This window comes from Tamandua tetradactyla, chromosome Y (genome assembly GCF_023851605.1).
Source record: "Tamandua tetradactyla isolate mTamTet1 chromosome Y, mTamTet1.pri, whole genome shotgun sequence".
In the NCBI taxonomy this organism is placed as follows: Eukaryota; Metazoa; Chordata; class Mammalia; order Pilosa; family Myrmecophagidae; genus Tamandua; species Tamandua tetradactyla.
Window position 1 is genome coordinate 12,022,382 of NC_135354.1, and position 22,132 is coordinate 12,044,513.

Genomic DNA, 22,132 nt, shown 5'->3' on the forward strand with positions numbered 1-22,132 from the left:
CCCTGATTGAATGGGTGGAGTCACATCCCTATCTAATCAAATGTTCATACCCACAATTGAGCGTGTCATCTCTCCATGGGGGACAAAGCTAATAAAAAGATTCTGCCCTACAATATTGAATTAGGATTAAAGGACATGGCATTCAGGGCTCATAACACTTTCAAAATATATCATGCTCTGGACCAAAAAAAGATGTGTTATTTCAATATACAAAATGCATTCATTGGGCCATGCTGCCTGAGCAGGCAGAGTTATCACCTGCCATGCTGGAGACCTGGGTTCATTTCCTGGTGCCTGCCCATGCAAAACCAGAAAAGGTTTAAAATGTATTCATCCCATAGCAATATCACAAATCTTTCAGCCATTCCCGTAACAGTACAAATGAAAGACGAAATCAGAAACAGTGCAAATTTCCTCAAGGTCAGCTACAGACCTTGGCAAAATTTATCCTCTGAATGTTGACCTATGAAACTCAGAACAAATTATCCTCTGACAGTATACAAAAGAGTGACAGTCACAAGATATATGTTTCCATTTCTATAGAGTGACAGTCAAAATACCTGTCATGGTTAGGGACAGATGTCAACTTGGCCAAGTTGTGGTACCTGTTCATCTGATTGGGCAAGCGCTGGCCTGTCTGTTGCAATGAGGACATTTCATAGGATTAGGTCATGATCACGTCAGCTACATCCACAGCTGATTCCATTTGTAATCAGCCAAAGGGGAGTGTCTTCTGCAATTAGTGATGCTAAATCCAATCATGGGAAGCCTTTTAAGGAGGACTCAGAGGAGACAGGTTGCATTCCTGCTTTGGCTGGTGAGCCTCTCCTGTGGAGTTCGTCCAGGCCATCCATTGGAGTCATCGGCTTCGCAGCCTGCCCTGTGGATTTTGGACTCTGTGTTCCTACGGTCACGTGAGACACTTTCATAAATTTTATATTTGCAAGTGTTCCCTGTTGGTTCTGTTTCTCTAGAGAACCCTAACTAATACAATACCCAAACAGTTCTTAAAACCTGCAGGGCAAACTCCGTTGTATTTCAAAGTCTGAGGATTCATAAAGCAGCAATCCTACTCTTTCCAAGGGCCTATGCAGCAGCCTTTCTCCCTCTCAAGGTTGGGGTGAGTTGCAAAAGTGGGTCTATTTGGTAGGGGAGTACCTGTCTCTTGGCTCCACCCTCTCCAAGGTTCTGGGCAGCACCGAGTACTCTGCCATATCTGGAGCATATATATGCTCAACTCCTCCAGAACAATGAAGTGTCAGTCAGACTCTACCCAATCCCTGGTTGATGTACTCCATACTCTCCAAGGTATGGGATGGCAAAATTCTTCCTCAGTATCCATGTGGAAGGCCTACCCTCTGTTTTGGAGGCATACTCACCCTCTCTAAGTGCAAAGGTAGGACTACTCTTCGGGCCTAGGTTTTTGGACTTCAGTCTTTAGCTTCCATGGTTCTTCTGTCCTTCATAGTCCAGACTGACAATGGTTCCATTTATAAAGATCCCAAAGCACTCTTGTTGGTTTTCTATGTAGTATGCAAGAATCATAATCATCACTCAGCATGATTATCCACAAATCCTTTCTGGCTAGCTCTGTTTCTAGTTCTCACTTGTCCTGTAATGGCTGGATGCTTCTATGTTTAGTTAAATCCTCACATGGGGGCTCCTATTCACTGGAGTCTCATTCTGGATGCCCAGAATTATCTAGACCAGCAATTTCTGTTTTTTTGGTGTATCCCAGAGCTCAGTTGTCAACATTTCTTTCCTTCCTCTAGCATTTTACTGTAAGGTGCAAAGAGCAGCTAGAATACATTTTCCATGTTTATTTCAGAAATTTTTAATGCTAAATATCCAATTTCATCACTTTCAAATTTTGACTTCCATCCACAAAGAATGCCTTCTTTCCACTTTCCAGTTTGACAGATTCATTTCTGTCTAAAGCCTCATCCAAAGTATCCAAAGAGTCCACAGTTCTACCGGCAGTTTCTTTAAAGGATTCTAGGCCTTCTCTATCAAGTCTCTCAATTCTTTCAGAACTTTCCCCTTATTCATTCAAAAGCTGTTCAAACATGTTAGGTGTTTGCAAACTGCAGCAGAACCCCACTTCTCTGATCCCCAAATCTCCATTAGTTTAAGCACCAGAATGCAATATACCATATATGGAATGCCTCCTATAAAGAAGTTGCAAGTTCATAATTCTAAGGCCAGGAAAATGCCCAAATTAAGGCAATAACAAGAAATTACCTTAATTTAAGAAAGGCTTATATTTTCCAGAAGACCTCTGTTAGCTGCAAAGTCATATGGTTGGCATCTGCTGGTCCTTGTTCCCAGTTCCATTGCTTCCAGCTTTTGATGCCAGTGGTTTCCTCTTTTAGCATCTGCTGGGTTTCACTTAGTTCCTCTGGGAGACAACTTTGGTTTCTGGCTTGCTTAGAAACTCATGAGAAGGCACATGGTGATATCCACTGAGCTCTGCCCATGTCTGGGCATCTGCTTTTTCTGTCAGCACTTCAACCATCTCCAGATATCTGTGTGTCTTACCAGTTTTGAAACAATCTTCTCCAAGCATCTGCATGTGTGTTTCCAGATGCCTTTGTTTGCATCTGCATTTCTAAATGTCTGTGGTTGCATCTTCATCTGAAGTTTCTCCAAAATGTTTCCCCTTTTCAAGGACTCTAGTAATACAAAATGAAGACATGGCTTGAACATGCGGAGTCACATCTCATTCTAATGAAAAGTTCACACCCACAGTTGGGCATGTCACAACTAGTCAAAAGTTTGCACCCTACCATATGCAGCCAGAGTTAAAGGACATGGCTTTTCTGGGATACACATCACTTTCAAACTGGCAAAGTTTACATCTTACATCTTACATCTCACTAAAGTGTGCAGCATTATGCAGGGTGCTTTTTCACAGCTTTCTAGGCGAAAATTGAGAGATAACTCTTTAACATGATTTCAGATAAATACATACACATCAAAGAATGATGTGTGTAAAACCATTTTTGGAAGTATGCAAGACATCAATTTTGCCACTTCTGAGGTGAATTCTGTGTTGTACATTTATTGCTGAGTCAAGTACCTGGAAGTGAATTAACATGTTTATCACCAAGTTACAGTATGCATGATTCCACTTTTGAAATTTCTATGTGGAATTTGTGTTGTAATTGTGTTACTGAGTCGACATTAATTCATAAAAGTGAATGAATTATGTATATCATCACTTTCTGAAACTAAGGAATTTACCAATCTCTAATCAGGACATAACTCAAACTAAAGTTAACAAGAGAATAGTTCTGCATGTTCCAGGTGAAAGTAGGGGTAAAACTGTTTTGTGAGACAAGATAAATGCATAGATATAAATAAATCTTGTATATCACTGTTTCCAAATACATGCAAGATAACATATTTGATCCTATGGTGTGTGAAAAGTATTGTTGTAACTGTGTCAGTGTGTGAAAAATTGCATACAAGCGATGATTCACTTATACCACTCAGTTTCTAAATATGTGCAAGGTAAGTTACCCAGCTTCTACATGAAATTTGGTATGCAACAGTATTAGTGAGTAAAGATATGTGCACAACTTAAATGAATATGCACATCACCAAGTTTCCAAAGTTTGCAAGATACCACTTTCAAAGTCTCTTAAACGAAAGTTCTGTTGTAACTGTATTACTGAACATGGTCATTTCAATGAAGTAAATGAATCATATGTATCACTGTTTCTGAAATATTCAAGATATTGGTGTCACTGTTTCTTGGCTAATGATGGGTTTAAGATTACGACTAAATCTAGATCAGTGCCTAGAGGTTAATTAAATATGTATGCATATCACTTAATTTTGAAATGTTTTCACAGATTTGTCTATAAAGCTACTATTTTCCCAGTATCACTGACTCGGTAAGTGCATAGAGGAGATGAATCATATTTATCACTCAGTATTCAAAAATATTCAAACGTTTGTTTCACAGCACACTGAGTCAAGAAAAGTGCATGGAAGTAATGAAACATGTATATCAGCAGTTTCCAAAGTAATGGAAGATACCACCTAAGAAGTGTTCTAGGTGAAATTTCTGTTGTAGCTGTATTACAAGTAAAGATGAAAGCATATCAGTGAATGAATTATGCCTAACACTGGGTTTACTGACGAAACTAAACTTACACAGAACTCTAGGTGAAAGTTCTATTGCAACTGTATTACTTATTTAAATTAAGTGATTTTCAGGCTATGAAAGAAATAAATTTTGAGAAGTTTTTAGAAAAAAGTTGTGCTATATTACTATTTCTCATTAAAATAACCCAGAAGTGAATGAAACAGATGCTACACAGGTTCTAAATGTATGCAATTTTCCAGTTTGTGTTGTAAATGTATATCTGAGTCAAGATAAGTACATAAAAAGTCAATAAATCACTATGTGAAATTATGCCAAGCTCCAGTTTCTAAATGAATAATTATGAATGTGTCATCTATGTCCCACAGATTCTGAAATTTAAAAAAGGTACAGTTTGGCAGTTTCCTAGGTGATAATTTTGTTGTGACTGAATTGCTCAAGATAGTTATATGTAGGTGAATGAATTATCTATATCACTCAATTTCCAAAACTATGCGAGATATATGGTTTATAGTTTTTAGTGGAAAGATCTGTTGGAAGTGTATTACTGAGTCAGATTAAGTCCATAGATGTCAATGAATAAGGTATATCACACAGATTCTAAAAGTATGCAGAATAACACTTTTGAAGCTTCTTGGGTGTAATTCATGTTGTAACTGTCTTATTGGATCATTATCAGTGCTAGAAGTCAATGAATCATGTATATTGCTCAGTTTCTGGCAGTGTGCAAGATTCCATTTTGGGACATTTCTTGGTTAATATTGGAATGTAACTGTATTACTAGGCCAAATTGTGAAATATGTCAATCCATTATGTACATGGCTCAGTATTTCAAAATTTTGCAGGATAACATCTTCAAAGTTTGCTAGTTGCAATTTCATTTGCAGCTGCATTACTGAGTCAAGATAAGTGTCTAGAGATTAATAAATCATGCATGCCACTTAGTTTCTGAAATTATTAAAGACACTAATTTTACAGCTTTCTAAGTTAAGTTTGAACTACAGTATATGACTGAGTCAAGATAAGAACACAGAAGCCAAGGAATCGTGTATATTATTACTCTATATTCCAAAAATATGCAAGATAACACATTAAAGCTTCCCTGGCTAAAGTTCATCTGTAACAATATTGTTGAGTCAAGGTAAGTCCTAGAAGTAAATTAATGATGCATTTCACTAACGTTATGTATGCATAGGCATCATGCATGGACACCAGTTTCACAGTTAACTGGGAGAAGCTGGGTTGTTACTATATTCCTGGGTCAAAATATGCACCGAATACACTGTGCCATTTTATAACTCAACTTATAAATATTTGCTAGATTTTTTTTTTAGCTCCTGGTTGAAATTTAGGATGTAACGGCACTTCAAATTAATGAAAAATGCAATAAAATAAACAAATCATGTATATCATCTAGTTTCAGAAACCAACTAAGGTACCATTTGTCAACAATATAAGTGATTGCATTTGTAATAGTCCATACAGTGAATAGAACTCAATGAATCATGTATATCATTCACTTTTTAAAAGTATACAAGGAACCAGCTTCTCACCTTTTGAGATTAAAGTTGGAATGTACACGTTATTGAATCAATATAGCGCATAGAAGTCAATGAATCATTTGTGTCATTCTGTTTCCAACATTTTACAAGGGAACACAGTCAAAGATTTTGTGGTGCATGTTCTCATATGTTTCTTGGTCAGGAAGGAGGATAGGAGCCCAAAGCTTAGAGAAACTTTATTGTGAGCCTCTGCCAAGCAGGTTGATGCTTAAGAGGGTAACAGCCCTGAGCAGAGCAAATGACACAGCTTACATAGGATGGTTGGTGGGGGTAGGGAAAGGGAGGTGGATTTTTGTTGTCTAGGATGGGGTGGGAAATTGGCAGGCTAGGTGGGGAGTCATTGCAAGCCTGTAGCCACCAGGATTGTAACTATCAGATGGAGGTGGTTAGATAAGGGGAGCTATTGCAAGATTGTCATGGCCAGACAATCATGGGACTGCCATGTGAGCTGGGGCAGATTTGGCTTTTCAAGGGGCCTCCTGGAAGTTATGGGTCAGGGTTTGGCCTAACATTTCCTGCATCTTCCTTTCAATTTCTTGGGATGCTGAAAGGTGAAGTTCTGTTTTCTGAATCTGCTCCCAGTTGCTGGTGGAGTGTAGAGCTGTTCTCAAATTCCATTACAGGGAAGTGCCTGGTAGTAGTCTTTTTGCCAGAGGAGTAGCTTGTCACTGACAGCCCATTTCATTAATATTTGGATGGTTCTGTGTAGAAAGCTGGTTAAGAGTTGTAAGAGACATGGCCCCAAAATGAGGGGCACTATAATAATGAGATGGTGTGTTAGAAATGGAATTAAATTACTTTCAGAGGAGAGGAGAACCAGGATAGAAAGGACCCTGGCAATAAATCACATGAAGTATATTTTTGTACCATCTTTATTCTTTCTATGTAATCTTTTAGGACTTTCAGGTTTTCTTCTACATTTCCTAATGACTGAAGATGATAGGGCATGTGTAGATGCCATTGGCTACATAAGGGCTTGGCAACCTTCTGGATTAACTGTGAAATGAAGGCCTGGCCATTTTCTGAATGTAGGTGAAAGGTAGTCTAAAGGGTGCAATGATATGAGCAATGAGGACTTTGTTTACTTTTATTGCTTTCTCAACATTGCTTAGAAGGCTTCTATCCAGATTAAAAGGTGTCTATTAGATAAGTAAATATTTTTGATGATAAATTGAGGACATGTGGGTCAAATTTATTTGCCAATCTTGACTGGCTATTTGTCCCCTAGTTTAGTACGGGGAAAGAGGGTAAAGCTTTGATTCCTCCTTGGAGAGAGGTTTGGCTACTGATATGACACCGTTGGGTATTGTTGTGAAGGGCAGATGTTAAGCTAGGGCATATAATTAGGGGTGTGGGGAATTTTAAGAGTGGTTTGAATTTTATATGTAAGACATTGTGAAACTATTGGAGAATTAGCGTGTATGGTGAGGTGGGGAAAATTAACCTTCTTTCTGATATTAGCTATGTTCCTACCCAATTTACACCTGTTTTTCTCCAGAGGTTGTATTTCCTTAGGTATTTACTGAGGATGATAATGAGGATGGCTAGGAGTTGATTTTCTGGTATTTCCATGATTGCAGCCCTTTTTGCTATTATTATCAGTCTTTTCATTTCCTTAGGCAGTATCAGAGGAGGACCCCTGATGTATTTTACATAAGTGACTGCTAATTGGGTTACTTCCATGTTGTTTGTAAGAGTTTAGAGATTAGATTACCATTGGTAATGGGGGACCCTTTAATGGTGAAGAAGCCTCTTTCTGCCCAAGTGGTTGCATGTGAGTGCAGGATATATTTAGCACAATGAGAGTCCGTGTATATATTGATTCGTTTGTTTTGAAGTAGTGCTGGGGCTTTATTACTGCTATTAATTCAGCCTGTTTCCAGGGAAAGGGGTTTTGCTTCTAATGTTTGTGTATGTGAAACAATGGCATATCCTGCTTTCTTTTCCCCTGCACTTATGAAGGATCTACCATAAATAGACTAGGTGTATTAGCTAGGATTCCCTGGAGAAACAGAATCATCAGGAAAATCTGTAAATATAAAATGAATTAAACTGTCTCATGCCACCGTGTGGATGTAAGAGGCAAAAAAACTGTAGGGTAGACCAGGAGCTGGCAGCTCTAATGAAGGTCCTCAATGAACATTCAGGAGAGGCTAGCTGGCTAAAGCAGGAAGAATGATTTGTCTCTTCTGAATCCTCCTTCAAAGCCTTCCAGTGATTAGATCAAGCATCGCTAATTTCAGAAGGCACTCCCCTTAGGGATTTTGCATTTGCAATCAGCTCTGGATGCAGGCATTCATGTCATGACTTGAGTTCATTATGCCCTCATAGCAAAAGACAGGCCAATGCTTGCTGAACCAAAAAACCAGGCACCACCACCTGGCCAAGTTGGCACATGCTGACCATGACAGTCCACCCCTTGTCAACTTGGAAGCTATACACATCACCTGAAACCATATTTAATCTCTAAAATGAAACAATGATGGACACATTTTTTTCCTCACCTAATATACTCAACAGTCCTACATACAACCAGAGATGCATTAAATCTCTCCAGCATAGGGTGCAAGTCCTTAGGTAACATTCACTGTTAAACCTGATAACTTACAACTCAAATACTATAACATGAACAAACCAGCTAAATCATTATGATAAAGGAGATAAAATAAAGAGGAATACAAAGATAAATTTGACTTTTGCATAAATATATAGATACTAATTACAAAGCAAGGAAGAAATATTCATACCATTACAGTCCTCATTTTCATAGCTGATTGGGTGGTCATAGTTCTTATTTGCCTCTACCTTCTTCCATTATCCATTCCATATTCCTTTTACCCTCAGCAGGCACCTCATATGGCCAAGTTTCTTTGCCAGTTGGGGTGACCCAAACCTTCATTTCTGAAGTTTCAGAGGCACTGATAGTCCTGCCTCGATTGGGTTGTAGCAGTTTTTCATCGATTTTAATCACAGGACATGGTAGTACTGAGTGATGCACTAGGGGATCTCCCGCCTCCATCCCAGGAAAACACTTCTTTACCTCCATTTTTTAGCTGCAGTCCTATTCCCCCTGATAGTCAAGATCAATCGCCTCAGCCAGTGAATTAATCCCCTTCTTGTCTTGTCAATACAGGGGCAAAGTGACAAGGTTGCAGTCTTAGATTCAAATTCAATGGAATTATTGTTGTCTTTCCTGGTGAAAGCACTTCCCCTTCTGGAACTAAAATATGTGAATGACACGGTATACATGGTAAGACCAGAGAACTAAATAGGGATGTGACTATTCCTGCACTTCATTTGCTGAAAAATGCGTTCCTTGATAAGAAGCAATTCTGTGTGGAATATTATGATGATAGATAAGGCATTCTGTAAGTCCATGGCTGATAGTTTGGTCAGAATCATTGCATGCAGAGAAAGAAAACCCATATCCAGAGTGTGTGTGTCCATTCCAGTTAGAACAAATCACTATTCCTTCCATGAGGAAAGTTATCCAATGTTAATCAACTTGCCATCATGTAGCCAGCTGATCACCTTGGGGAATGGTGCCGCAGTTGGGGCTGAATGTGGTTCTCTGCTGCTGGCAGATTTGTGCACTCAGCAGGGGATGAAGCCAGGTCAGTGTTGGCGAGTGGAAGTCCATGTTGCTGAGACCATGCATAGCCCCCACCCCTATCATGGTAACCACTTTGTTCCTGAGGTCACTGGACAATGACCGGAGTTGCTGAGGAAAGAGGCTGACTCTTGTCCACAGAACAGTTCATGTTATCCACTTGATTATTAAAACCTCCCTCTACTGAAGTCACCTCTGGTGCAAATTCACATAAGATACATATATCTTCATATTTTCAACCCACTCAGAACGTACTATTCACATACCTCTTCCGGAGACCTCTTTATCACCAATCTCCCAATCATACTCTATCCAAGTCCCTGATCATCCAGCCAAACCATTAGCAGCAGCCCATAATTCAGTATACAAATGCACCTCTGACCAATTCTCCTTCCAAGCAAAATGAATAACCAGGTACACCGGGAGGATTTCCTCTCCCCACTGTCCTTCAGGGACACCCCAGAAAGGGGTTGCAATGCTACAGCTGTCCACTTTTGGGTGTCACCTGCTTATTGTGCACAGCGATCTGTAAACCAGACCCAAATTTTCTCACCCTTGGTCAGCTCCCTATAAGGAGCTCCCCAAGAAGCCATAGATTTGTCTAGGAAAGAGAAGGTAATGTGGTAGGTGTGCAGATCATGGGCATATGGGCCACTTCCTCATGTAACTTACTTATTCCTTCCAGACATGCCCTAGCCCCATCTCATATATACCATTTGCATTATATGATGGGATGCTGTTGCACACACCCAACTTTATGGTGGTGGGTCAGACAACACCCAACTCTTCATAGGCAACTCATTCTCATGGTAACTTGGTGGCCCATGGTTAAGCATTCATTCCTCTACTAAGGCCTTGTAGTAGAACAAAAACTGTTTCTCAAAAACAGAGTAGTTATTGCAGCAGATGGTAAGGTTTTGCTCCAAAATCCTAAAGGTCTGCATTGCAATTCTTCTATAGAGGCCTGCCAAAGGCTCCAGGGAGCATCTCTATATGCCACTGACAATTGCAGTACAATTGAATCTTCTGGATCATAGGGCCAAGTGGCAGAGCAGCTTGTACAGCAGACTGGGCCTGTCACAGGGCCACATCTTGTTCAGGTCCCCACTCAAAATAAGACATTTTTCTGGTCACTCAATAAATGGGCTAGAGTAATACACCCAAATGAGGAATATGTTGTCAAAATCCAAAGAGACAAACTAGGCATTGTGCCTGTTTTTTGGTCATAGCAGGGACCAGGTACAGCAACTTATCCTTCCCCTTACAAGGGATACCTTGACATGCCCCATAGAAATTTCAGTGAGGTGGAAGGTCTGTTTTTTTGTCTTTGATCTCCCATCTTCAGACACACAAATATCTAGAGTAGTTGCTACTTCTTGCTCACAAGATCCAATCAACATGATATCATCATTATAATGGATCAGTGTGATGTCTTGTGGGAGGGAGGAATGATCAAGTTCCCTGCAGACAATGTTATGACACAAGGCTGGAGAGTTTATATATTCCTGAGGTAGGACAACAAAAGCATATTGTTGACCTTGCCAGATGAAAGCTAACAGTTTCTGGTGGTTCTTACTAACAGCTATTGTGAAAAACAGCCTTTGCCAGATTAGTAGCTACATACCAGGTACCAGGGGATGTTTTGGTATGCTCAAGCAACGATACCACATCTGGAACAGCAGCTGCAATTGGAGTCACCTACCTAGTTGAGTTTATCACGATTCACTGTCATCCTCCAAGACCCATTTGATTTCTGTATAGGCCAAATTAGGAGAGTTGAATGAGGATATGGTGGAAATCACCACTCCTGCATCCTTCAAGTCCTTAAGAGTGACAGTAATCTCTGCAACCCTTCCAAGAATCCGGTATTGCTTCTGATTTACTATTTTGCTAGGCAGAGGCAGTTCTCGCTGTTTTCACTTGGCCTTTCTCACCATAACAGACCTCACTGCATGAGTGAGAGCCGAAGTGGGGATTCTGCCAGTTGCTCAGTATGTCTATTTCAATTATGCATTATGGAGTGGGGGAGATAACTACAGAATTGGTCTGGGGACCCACTGGGCTCACTGTGAGACGGACTGAGCTAAAACCCTATCAATCACCTGGACTTCATAAGCCCTCACTCTGCCTGGTGGATCACAGTGATGTTTTGGGTGCCCTGGAAGTAACATTACTTCTAAACTAGTGTCTAATAATCCTCAAAATATCTGATCATTTCCTTTTCCACAATGCACAGTCACTGGTGAAAGGCCATAGTCTCCTTGGGAAAGGCTTGGAGGAAGATTAACAGTATAAATTTGTGGCAGTGTAACAGTGTTCTCCCACAAAGGGGCCTGGTCTCCCCCTCATTCAAGGGGCTCTGGGTCTGTAAACTGTCTCAAGTCTGGAAATTGACTAAGGGGACATGACTCTCTGTTTTTGTAATTCAAGTCATACTTCTGTTCACATGACCTAGAATTCTTCTGCTTATACAGCTCAAACAAGAATTTAATATAGTGCCCATCTATTGTATTTCAAGGTACCCTATGATCTACTAGCCAATGACACAAGTCTCTGCAAGAGAGATTATTTTGACTCTTATGTTGAGTCTGCTGTCTATTACAATAGTCATGCCCACCTTGTCTTTGGTGATTAAGATCACCTGGCTTCTGCCAACTTGGAATCCAATCATCCCCACTGTGTTTAAGGATGCCTGCTCAGTGACAACTGTTCTCACAGTAATATCTGACCTACAGAGGAGGGCAACTACAGGGCTCTTCATGGATGATAGCGCTAGTGGCACAAGTTTCTTTCTCATAGTGCTGATAAAAGGTGCATCCTCTGGAAATTTGTAGGGTGTATGAGCAGACTTTCCATGATAAATCCACTTTAACATTCCAATCTCTCTATGCTGTTGGATCCCTTTATCTACATTAAGCCATGGCAGTTCTGTCATCTCAAACTCAGGTATTGTTGGTCACCTTTTGATCCACATTTCAACCAATCATCAAAACAAACTGTTAATGCCTTTTCTAATCCCTCAAGCTATAACACTGAATGCAGAATCTCTGCTTAGTGGGCCCATATCAATAAATTCAGCCTGATGCAGCTTCATATTCCTTCCACTATTATCTCACATCCTTAAAAGCTATTCTCACACATATTTCCCTTAAATCTGTCTATGTAATTTGGAAAATTCATGCAGTTCTTTTGGAGTATAATATACCTCACTTTGAACCTCACCTTTTGGGGCCTTTGGAGACTTTAGTCTAGTTGTAGGTCAGGAAGAAAAGAGGAGTGGTGGGGGTGGGTCATGAAAATAATTAGAAGTATTTTCCAAGTCAATTACTTCAAGGCATTAATTTGCAGTTTCATCTGGTAAACAGGATTAATTGCTCTAGGCAGAGAAGCAAGGGCTGTTACCCAGTGGGGGATAATTGTATGCTTTAATTTGCTGAAGGTTTAATCCCTTCAGGTGGAGATTGGATGGCTGACTCCTCAGGGCACATACTATTACAGGGTTAACTAGAGAAGACGTGGCACAATTCTCCACAACCTTCATTATCAATCCATATGTCATCATCCCATTCTTCAGAGTCTGATTCCTTTCCAAGCAATGCCCTCACTTTAATGGCTGACAGGCAAAGTTGAGATTTCGTTTATGTTGTAAAGTTTCCACTCTAACGATGAGACTCTGAGACTGATTTTAATTTTGCAGCTGCAGAAAATAAGATTTTCCTTCAGGGGACTCATAGAAACTTTTACATTTGCCATGTGGCATGTAAGCTTCTCATTTGAAGATTTTCCACTCATCCCTTTCCCTCATCAATGTACCCAGCTTATCTAACAACCATCCTACACATCTATACCTCTATAACTGTTAATTTCACAAAACTCTGTAAAGGTATCAAAAACCTTTTCATGCAGAGCCTGGCCTAATATGCACATACCATTAGCAGAATCAAATGGTGATATTTTGACTATCTCTTTTGCCTCCTGACCCATGAATTGGCAGTGTCATTCTGATTACAGGAAACAGAGTTATTAGTGTCCTTGAGTCTAATCAGAGTAGAAAACTAATTGTAGACACCGTTTTAAGATACTTTTTCTTAAGAACCACTCCCAGCACCAAGTTGTATTAGCAAGAGTTCTCCAGAGAAACAGAATCAGCAGGAGATATCTATGAATATAAAATTTATAGAAGTGTCTCCACACAACCACGGGAATGTAAGAGTCCAAGAACTTTGTAGGGCAGGTCATGAGCTGGCAGCTCCAATGAAGGTCCTCAATGAACTCTCAGTAGAGGCTGGCTGGCTGAAGCAGGAAGAGTAACTGTCTCTTCTGAATCCTCCTTAAAAACCTCCCAGTGATTAGATTAAGCATCACTAATTTCAGAAGACTCCCATTAGATGATTGCAAATGCAATCAGCTGTGAATGTAGCCAATATGGTCATGATTCAAGCCCATGAAATGTCCTCATAGCAACAGACAGGCCAGCACTTGCCTGCCCAGACAACTGGGCACCACCACCTGACCACGTTGACACATGAACCTGACCATCACACCAGGTTATCATGAAGGTCAGATAGGCATGTTTCCAGATAAGTGGGAAAGGGGATAGCAGGTTATAGAGGATTCCAGGACAGGAATGGACATTACGTGTAGTGATAGGAAATGGAAGGACAGTTGGAGGGTTGGTGGTAGAACAATGGGAGACAGTAATGTGAGGAGCTTGCAGTAGAGTGAGGAATGTTTGTTGAAGTTGGGAGAGGTGTAAGGACTTTTCTGTGTGGTTAGAAATGAGATGGGTGTGGGCATGGGAGGAGTATATTGTGATGGGGTGGGAGTAAGTTAATTTTTGAGCCCCACGAGTAAGAAAATTTGCCATGGCTAGAGCTTCAAGGCACATTTGCCATCCTTTAGCTGTGGGGTCTAATTGTTTAGATAGGTATGCTATAACTCTTACACCTGGGTCAGACTTTTATCATAGGAGACCTAGGGTGACTTCTTGCCTTTTTTTAATATATACTGTATTGTGAGGTCACATTTCATTATTTTTCCATGTGACTGTTCCATTATTACAGCACCATTTGGTTGAAGTCTTTTTTTTGTTTGTTTGCTTGTTTGTTTTGGTTTTGGTTTGTTTGTTTGTTTTGGGAAGTGCATGGGCCAGTTCTTCTTCATGGCAGGTGAGAATCCTACCACTGAACTACCCTTGTACCCACAATTCCTTGCCTCTTGTTACTGTAAAGGGTGAAGTGGGTTTTTTTTTTTTTTTCAGGCTAGGAAGAGCAAGGGCTGGGGCATTGGTGAGGCTGAGTTTTAAAGGAAATGCTAGCTGGTTTGTTATGTAGTAGACATTTTTGTAAGGGTGCTTTATTTCTTCATATAGAGGTTTGGCCAGGAGTCCAAAGTTTGGAGCCCAGTTTCTAATGGACCTGCCTAGCCCAGGTAAAGAAAGGAGGTGTTGTTAGTTTTGGGGTCAGCATAGAGTTGATTAGGTCTCAGTTGATGGATTTCATTGCAGTTTTGGAGGTAGTAAGGGAAAATCTTAAGTAGGAAAGAGATGAACTTTTCTACAGCCTCAGTCTACAGTTTTCCAAAACAAATGAGCACTGTTCCTGAATCCCTGTGGGAGGACTGTCCAGGTTAATTGCTGAGAAACATCTGTGTTGGGATTAGTCCATGTAAATGCAAGCAGATTTTGAGAATCAGGATATAAGGGAATGGAGAAGGCATTCTTTTGGTCTAGAACTGAATAATGTGCAGTGTTAGAGAGAATTAATATAGGAAGTTGAGACAATAGGGTGAAGAGTAATGACAGCTTGATTAATGATACATACCTCTTGAACTAGCTGTTTATGTTCCATTTGGCTTTTTAGTTGGTAAAATGGGGAGGGGGAGGTTGAAGAGTATTTGTTGGCCTTAAAAGTCCTCCTCACAAGAGGCATTTAATAATGGACTCAAATCCTCAGAGGGTTTCAGGGGGTATCAGATATTGGGGGCAAGAAAGGTGGTGGGGTTCTTAAAGCAAATGGTAATTGGTTCATGGTGGGCTGCAACAATGGGAGTTTCTATGTTCCATACTTCAGGATTGACAAGGGAGGCATAGAAAGGGAGAGAAGGGAGGTAGTAGATTGCATTGAAGTTGTATTGTCTGAAAGTACAAGGCAGATGTCCGATACAGTTTGTGAGAGAAGGAATGAATATTTGTACTTTTAGCTCAGCTAGGATTTCCCGTCATAATATTGGTGTGGGGCAGTATGAGAGGATAAGGAATAAGTGAGTAAATGAATGGGTGTCAAGTGAAGAGGATAGGAGTTGAGTGGCTAAAAGCTGTGAAATTATACCATCAACTCCAATTATTGAGGCTGAAGATTTGTTAGTTGTCCATTCACATTTGGGGATAGCAGAGTAAGTGGCCTTTTTATTCATGAGGAATGAAATTAACTTATTGCTATTAATCTAGTCTCCCAATGTTCCACATGAGTGATTGTTGTAGGGACTTGAGTGGATCCTAGCACCTTCAGTCTTCTGCTGCTGGTCCCAAGAAGTCTGGGAGGTCAGACCTGGGGGTCCTGCTTGAGTGGGTAGCCAAAGTCTCTGGGCCTTGAGCCACCTTAGGGCAGTCAGATTTTCAATGTCCTTCTGCTTACAGAAGGGGAAATGTGCTGGGAATTTGGACGGTCCCATGCCTGGATACCTGCATCTAAAACCAGTGTGCTATTTTCTCTCTGTTTAGGGGAGCCTGGGTTTTTCTTAGTGTAGAAGCAAGGAGTTGGTAAGCTGGGGGCACAATTTAGCTTTGGCCTCCTCCTCAAGTTTTTCTTGCTGGACTTTTCTAAGTCTCTGCTGTTCAAGACTTTAAAAGTTCTATTCATCAGTGCACTTGGGGCAGTTCGGGGTCTTTTCTCTGACCTTTGGAGTTTCTGATGAATGACAGGTGCTGATCATGAAATAAGATGATATGGAGGAGTAAGGTGCCTTCAGGGAAATGTAGGGTTAAGATTAGTATAGCATTGGAGGGTTTCTCTGAGTCTAGTTAGAAAGGGTGCTAGATTTTCATTAAGTGTTTGAAATTTTTATTTTAATTCTTCATAATTAATTGTTTCGTGTGCAATTGCCTGCAGTCCTGAAATGGGGCAAGTTGTAAGGTTGTGCGACTGTCTTCAACATTTTCCAGCTTGATAATTCCAATTGGGTTCCTCTCAGGACACTACAGTGGCTCCCACTGGGCTGTTAGCAGGGTCTCATCATTTTAAGGTATCTGCATGAGTTTGATCTGCAAGCCATACTCATTCCTTCTCATCAGGATTGAGGCACGTAGAGAGAGAAACATAGTGATCTCCCAGGACAGGTCATAGGATATCATAAGGTATTGAAATTGTTTAATAAATCAGTTGGGGTCAGTCAAGTATGAGCCTAGGTGCTGTTCAATTTGAGAGAGGTCAGAGAGGAAAAAGGGAACATGGACACTGATGGTCTTTCTGGCCTGGATACTTATCACAAGGGGGTGACAAGTGGCTTGGTGGACCAAGTTCTTCGTGGATAGGAAAAGGAAGGATAACATTCAAAGTCGGAGTTAGAAGATAAGAGAGGGTTCTTTATTGTCTGTGATTTGGGGGCAGTTTCTGCTTGACTGGGAGGGATGTGTACAGTGGAAGAGGAGGAAGAGAAGAGTTAGTAGAGGGCTGAGATTCTGTGGTGAAATCTGGAGATGTGGAGTGTTATTTCTTGCTGTGCCACAGCAGCTGCAGCTTGGGCTTAAAACTCTCAGGTCTGCATAAGAGGGGGAAGGGAGTTATGGAAAAGGTGCTTGGTGGGTTCCAAGGAAGAGTTAGGTGAAGAAGAAGGAGTGCTGGGTTCAAAACTAGGTTATTCCGGGAGAGGGGAATTTAGAAGAAGGATTTAATAAGTGGAAGAGTTTTGGCAGAGGAGCATTTGTGCAAGCTGAAGAGGGCTTGAATATATGAGAATTAATTCCACTTTCCGATATACTGACAATAATTGTTAAGGTCTAGAAGAATCTGTGGATTAAGCGTCCCATTTTCTGGCCAAACTTGCCCTTAACTGTATTTTGGCCAGGCAATATTGAGATAGAAAATTAGTTTTCTGAGTTTTAAATGGCAGCAAGTCCAAGGACTTTAAGATTTTGAAGTAAGCAATCTAAAGGTGTCTCACAGGGGGGTCAGGCCTGTTAGCTTCCCATGGTAGTGAATAGGGTAAGGAGAAACTGCACTCTTAGATGACTTGTAAGCTATCCAGAGGGTGTCCCCTCTGGGAGTTTTAAGCCCTCCTGATGGAACTTAGAAACAATCAAGAAGGCATAACCCCCTGAGAGTTTTAAGACCAGTGAAATTTAGAGTCCTGGACTTGGCAGAGGTACCCTCCCCTAGAAAAAAAAGTGCCAGGGAAGAAGAGCATTTGTCCTTACCCTGACATAATTTGCTGCTGTTATTGTTGAAGCCAGGCAACTGGCTTTTGACCCCTCCTATGAACATTTTGTCTCCCTTCTGGTCCCAGGTTACAGTACAAAAACGATAGGTTTCTTGACTAGGAAGGAGGATAAGAGACCAAAACTTAGTTAAAGGGGCTTTATGGTGAGGGTATGCACACGCAGTATGTTGCTTAAGATAGCTGATAGCCCAGAGCAGGGGAAGGGGTACAGATTATATAGACTGGTTCGCAGGGGTAGGGAAAGGGACATGGATTTTCAATGTCTAGCTTGGGAGAGAGAAATTAGCATGCTAAATTGGGAGTTATCACAAGATCGTACTTGCTGGGACAGTAATTATCAGAGGGATGAAGTTGGATAAGTATAGCTATTGCAAGATGGTAGCCGCCAGAGGGCAGATGCAAGGACAATCAGGGGACTGCTGCATGAGCTGGGGCAGGTTTTGTTTTGCAAGAGGCATCCTGGAAGTTATGGTGGGGGGTTTGACCTAAAATTCCAGGCTTTCACTTTTTTTTTTTCTTTTTTTCCTTTTTCACTTACATTGAATACATCGGTAAATCAGCAGTCGCATTCTATTACCACGATTGTTATGTTGGGAGAGGGAGAAAGGGGGAAGAAAAGGCAAATGCTTTCTTAGGAGCAAAAAATATATATATATATGACACCCTCCCCCCCTAAAAAAAAACTGACCAGAAGGAAAAAATGAAGAGCTGGGAAATAAAAAACTAAGATCCCCAAAGCCCAAGAGAGCTCAAAGGAAAGCTGAAGAGCCGGCAGAAAGTAGAGGGAAGGCAGCAGTTAGGCCAGAAGCTAAGGCCAATCCTGTTCCTAAGGAGGAAGTGAGGTGGTAGGGAGGAGAGAAGAGAAGCCCAGGAAAAAGGTTTCCCAGTCCCAAGGCAATGAAACATCTTTGTTCCTGTCCCATGGGAAAAACTGCACAGAGACAGAATTTCAACTTCATTTCTAAGAGACTTAAAAGAGCCATTCGAGTTCTTCCACTTGTAAAAAAGGATGTACTAGGTGCTTTGGAGAGTGTGGGGATAGTGGGTTCTGGGAAGGGAAAAGTATGTGTATGTGTGTGTTTCAAGGCCACGGGAACTAAGGCTGCCCCTGGAAAAGTAAAGGAATTGAGGCCTAAGTGGAAGGACCTAAACTGGGTTTTTCAGCTGCTCTGTAACAAAAAGCAGTCTTCAAGTCAAAAGAAATGGCAGGATAGTGCAATGATGGCTCAGTGGCAGAATTCTCACCTGCCGTGCTGGGTTCAATTCTGGGAGTCTACCCATGTAAAAAAAAAAAAAAAGGTAAAAGGACAGGCAGAAAGGTTCTAATCTTAGGTCTGTGGCCTTTCCTATCTTTTTTCCATAAATGTTCCCAAAACTCTGGGCTAGAACAAGAAAGAGCCTAGAGTTTTCTCTTGTCTTGATGGCTTTCCACAGACAACCTAAAAACCCCTGATGAGAGATATGAAGAGAGGCTAGAGATCTAAAAAGGACCAAAGCCCTCTAACAATATCAGACAGTTGTGAGGTACCTTCAGTGCAAGTTATTCCCTGTCCACAGGAACAGACAGCATGATATACGGGGCCACAACTTGGCCTCTGTGGTACTAGCCTCTAGTGGTACATGGATTAAACAGTGGGGGTTTGGAGGCATAGAAATGGGAACTAAACCAAAGATTAACAAATGAGAAGGAAATAAGGCGTAATGGCAAGTGGAGTACAGAACAGGCTGTATAGGGGAAATAAGATCACATTTATTTACAGGGAAGTAGAAAAGACACGGTAATGGATATCAAATTGAATATGAACCCTGGAAAAGAAGAGAAAACTCATCCCTCTTGCCTGGCCCCTTTTTACTCCTTACCTTGGCCTATGCTATCCTGAGACCACTCCCCAGTTATTCTGTTAATTCCCCAGGAAAGGCAACTTCTACTCAAGAGCTAGGTTGGCTAGAATATAGGAGAATATAGTTGGAGGAAGCTAGCAGTGGAGACTGGGCTTGAGTAGCTGCCACTGGTAATTGTTCCCTACAGCCCTCCCCAAACCTCATATTTATCTCAGGTTCCATTTAATTAAAAAGAATGTAGGAGGATGAGTAAATCAATGAAACCCTCATAAAACAAGTATCCAAACTGAACTATCAATTAAAGTGCAAACTGCAGAGGGATATGGTGACTGGGGCTGAAGCCATCTAAAGGCCAGACAAAAACAATGCATATGTATAAATCAGAGGATGGGTATCAGAAACTGGTCCCTCCTCCAATTAGATCACAGCAGACCCCAAATGGCAGGCAACCAGTGAAGTTTCTTTGGAGGACTCTGGGGTCCAATCCCCACCATGGGGAAGAAGCTACCTAAGAGCTTGGGTGAGGGGAAACCAGGCCTTGGATGAGTTACAGAGCGACAGCTGACACTGCACCTGCCCCCCACCCTCACCTTTGCCCAGTCAGCTAACTCAAAAGGACTCCAACTTGGTGTCAGAGAACTTGCCTTCCCATTTTCATCTCTATCTAGAAACACCCTTCACGAGACCAACTCATGGATATTGCAAAATTTTCAAATATGAGAAACTCCAACCAAATAAAAACAAAATGTGTTTCCTTACTCTCTCCTGCTAAGAGCCTTATCTCCCTCCCCCAGGGCCCTTTTATGTAACTGATCTGGAAACCTCATTCCTCAGTTCCTGGGTTTACCATCTTTTCTGTCCTGGCAGGAAGAAGAAAAGGGGATCAAGAACAGAGATTGACCAAAAGCAGAAGGGAGGGGCAGGAAAAAAGTGTTTTCTGAAAGAATGGGGAACCATGGAAAGGAGGAGGAAAGATAAGTAGGTCACTGTCTTGCACCTATAATACAAAGTGAAGAAAGTTTCTTTTGGAAGGTAAGTCCTGGGGGTATCTGACCCCCAAGCCCCAGAGTAGGGGTAGGAGGCCAGTGGCAACAGCTGCCTGGTGTTGGTTGCTGAAGCATTAAAAAGTGCCATGATGGAGCTGTCAAGAGGCAGCCCTTGGGAGCCAGGGCTCTGTGCTGTTACCATAGGGGCTGTGTGCTGAGGGGTAGGGATGGAGGTTATTTCTTAGCTCTCGTGCTAGCTCCATACTTGTTTGCTGCTAGCCACTCCCTCAGTTGCTACAACACTGGCTCTTGTTCTGCTGGGACTGCTCATGGAGATCCACACCCCGGCTTCGGCCTGCTGCACCCCCCAGATTCTGGGGTTCACTCTTTGGCAACTTCTTAGCTATTGCCAGGAAAAGATCATTCACGTTTCTAGCTGTCTTGGCCGAAGTCTCCATAAACAATAAGCTGTTGTCATCTGCATACACCTGGGCCTCTTCGTATTCCACCATGCGCTTGTTGGCCAGATCAGCTTTGTTCCCCGCCAGGGCAATAACGATGCTAGGACTGGCCTGTCGCTGTAGTTCCTTCACCCATGTCTTTGCTCTGGCAAAGGTTTCCTGATTAGTAATGTCATAAACCACAATTGCTGCTTGGGCACCCCTGTAGTACATGGGAGCCAAGCTATGGTATCGCTCCTGTCCAGCTGTGTCCCAGATCTCAAACTTGACTGTTGTGTCATCTAGACAAACGGATTGGGTGAGGAAAGCTGCTCCGATGGTGCTCTCCTGGTATTCATGGAACTGCCCTTTGACAAAACGTAATACCAGGCTAGATTTTCCCACTGCAGATTCCCCCAGCAAGACCAATTTGAACTGGCATATTTTGCCGGCTTGAGGTTGCCCATTGGGCCTGGCTGTGCTTCTGCTAGTCATGGCCAGATTATCAGAATAGGAAAGGGAGGGGGATGCCACAGAGCGGCAAAGGGGGGGAAGGGGAAGGGGAGGGGACTTCCAGGCTTCAATAGTTCTGGGGCTCCGTCTCCCCCGCTGGGCCCAAGCCCGTGTCGAACAGACAAACAGCTGCGGCTCAACCCCAGCCTTTCACTTTTAATTTCTTGAAATGATGAAGGGTGGAGGTCTATTTTCTGAATCTGCTTTCGCGGGTTGGGAGCTGTATAGCTATCCTTACATTCTCTTACAGGGAGATATGCATGATGTGTTTTTGTCAGAAGAGTACCATGTTGTTGACAGCATGCTTTGTTCCTGTTTGGATGGTTCTATGAATAAAGCCGGTTAATTTTTGCAAGTACTAGGGCCCCAAAATGAGGAGTAGTACAACTGTGAGGAGTGTTCCATCACAGAAGGGGCAGTGACTATTTTTAACTGAAATTTCTAACATACTCCAGATATGGGTTTGCATCCCCTGCATGCAATGACTCTACAAAAACTACCATTCGTGGACTTGTAAAATGCCTTATCCATCATCAGAATATTCTACACAGCATTGCTTCTGTCAAAGAACACACTTCACAGCAAATGAAGTGCAGAATGGACACAGGCTCATGGAATTCTCTGGTTTAACT

General features: G+C 41.7%; 1 pseudogene; it reads right to left on the reverse strand.

Moving 5' to 3' along the window:
- Positions 1-19,628: 19,628 nt before the first annotated feature.
- On the reverse strand, positions 19,629-21,620 carry LOC143672639 (ras-related protein Rab-5B pseudogene; annotated as a pseudogene).
- Positions 21,621-22,132: the final 512 nt, after the last annotated feature.